General features: G+C 37.1%; 1 pseudogene; it reads left to right on the forward strand.

Annotated features, from left to right (window-relative positions):
• Nucleotides 1-2393, forward strand: part of LOC103591858 — a 157693-nt pseudogene that overhangs the window by 153493 nt on the left and 1807 nt on the right.

The following is a 2393-nucleotide window of genomic DNA, read 5'->3' on the forward strand; positions in this document are numbered from 1 at the left end:
TTTATAAACTTATAAACCCACAGTACAATTGTGTGTATATATGTGAGAGAGAGAGAGAGAGACAAAAGTGGCCACAATTGCCAAAAAGAACAAATTAAAAATAGAATAAGAGGATATTGCAGAAAATATTCTCAGCATTCATCAAAAAGAAATAACAAAAATATGAAATATTATAGCTGTTAGAACTTACATCATTAGCTAAATTTGTTCCCACAAGTAACACACCAAACTAGGCCATAAAGATTTACAGACAATTTTAAGCAAACTTGCAAGAAAATAAATATACCAAATGTACACAAATTTCCCCAATAATAGAATCAGTGGCTGTATTTGCACACTCATTCTAGGAGGCTAGTATGACTTTGATACTAAAATGAGATTTGAACAGTTCAGGAAAGAAAAACACAATGGAGTTCATAGGACTCATGAGCGTAAATTCAAACATCTTAAGTAAAATAATTGTAATCAGAATCTAGTAGTGTTGAAAAAGATAATAGACCTTAATGAAGCTGATTATCACTAAATCATCCCAGTAAAGCCAGGGCATTTAATTTGAGATTAACTATAGTCTTCCCTTAATATCTGTGAGGGATTGGTTCTAGGACCCACTGTGGATAGCACAATCTGTTGATGTTCAGGNACCAAGCCAAGGGTTGAGATCCCCTTACCGGTCATCTTTTAAAAAAAATAAATAAATAAATCAGGCACAGACAGAGAAATGCTGCATGTCCTCACTCATAAGTGGGAATGAGAGAAAGAAAGAGAGAAAGAGAGAAAAAGAAAAGAAAGAATACCAAAATAATAAGTTGAACTTACGGAAGGAGAGAACAGATCTATAGTTACTAGAGGTGGGAAAAGGGGAGAGAGAAGAGGGTTAGGGAGAAATTGGATAATGGACATAAAGAGTAATTACAATTTGTAATGATGAACAAGCTAACACTAGTGATTTGATCATCACATATTGTACAAAAATACTGATAGGCAATTCTGTACGCAATTAATATGTATAGTCAATTGCTTCAATTTTAAAAAGAAATTATTCATAGATCAAAACAGAAGCTAATAAGATTTTTTATAATGAAATAGCAATGACAATAATACCTACTGATATATGTGTTATACAGCACAAATCCAAACATGATGGAACGTACATTTATTATTCTTATATTTGAAAATCAAGAAATTCTTAAAATTATTTATTATAAAAAATATAAGAACCACAACATAAAGACAATGTGTAAGAACTATTGTGATCTTACAGCAGAGGACATAAATCAATAAAGTAGAAAAGTGTAAAAATACAATGAAATGGCCTATTACCTCAAAGGTAGATCTTTATAAACTTATAAACCCACAGTACAATTGTGTGTATATATGTGAGAGAGAGAGAGAGAGAGACAAAAGTGGCCACAATTGCCAAAAAGAACAAATTAAAAATAGNCACTCCCAAGCGGTGCACTCTCCAGTGCGCCACCGGGCCAGCCCAACCTTTTTCTTTCTCTTTTTTTTTTGGTGGCTGGCCAGTATGGGGATCCAAACCCGTGATTTTGGTGTTACAGGGCTGCGCTCTAACCAGCTGAGCTAACCAGCCAGCCCTCTTTTCTATAGTGAGTATGTGGAGTAGCAGCTGTGACAAAACAAGGCTTAGGAAAACTAGCAGAAAAGACATACGTGCTGTGTCAATATCTGGGAACTTCAGACACCTGATTGCCAGCCTTGATTGCCAGCCTTGACCTTTGTGGAGAGGAAGGGTTCGGGGTTTTGAGAATAGAATTGTTAGCATCTCTCGTATGTGTCCTTCTTTCCTTGCAAGGCAAGCACGAGAAGCATTCACAAAGAAGACGAACTATGTTCACTGAGAAACAACTGCAAGATTTGAACCTCCTGTTCAATAAGAACCCATATCCAGACCCCAGCCTGAAGAAAGAAATGGCTTCAAAAATGAACATACATCCATCAGTACTGCAGGTTGGGAAATAATGCCCCACCTCACTAAGCCACCTCCCTGGCCTGTCCTAGACTCAGAGACCCTCTAGGGCAATTCCTGATACCACACCAATCCCCAATATTCCAAAGACCCAGACACTCCTACTCATACCCCGCAATCCTCTCTCCAAACCTGTAGAGCAAGAAAAGGTAAACTTTTTCTGTAAAGAACCAGGTAGTAAATACCGTATTTTAGGCACTGTGGGTCACGTTGTCTCTGTTGCGACCGTTCAAGTCTGCCATCACAGCATGAAAACAGCCAAAGACAATACGGGTGTTTTTGCATTCCCGTTAAACTTTATGGACCCAAATTTGAAGTTGATATAATTTTCACATCACAAAATAGTTTTTTTTAAAGATGACCAGTAAGGGGATCTTAACCCTTAACTTGGTGTTGTCAGCACCAC

Source organism: Galeopterus variegatus, unplaced genomic scaffold, assembly GCF_000696425.1.
Source record: "Galeopterus variegatus unplaced genomic scaffold, G_variegatus-3.0.2 Scaffold1038, whole genome shotgun sequence".
In the NCBI taxonomy this organism is placed as follows: Eukaryota; Metazoa; Chordata; class Mammalia; order Dermoptera; family Cynocephalidae; genus Galeopterus; species Galeopterus variegatus.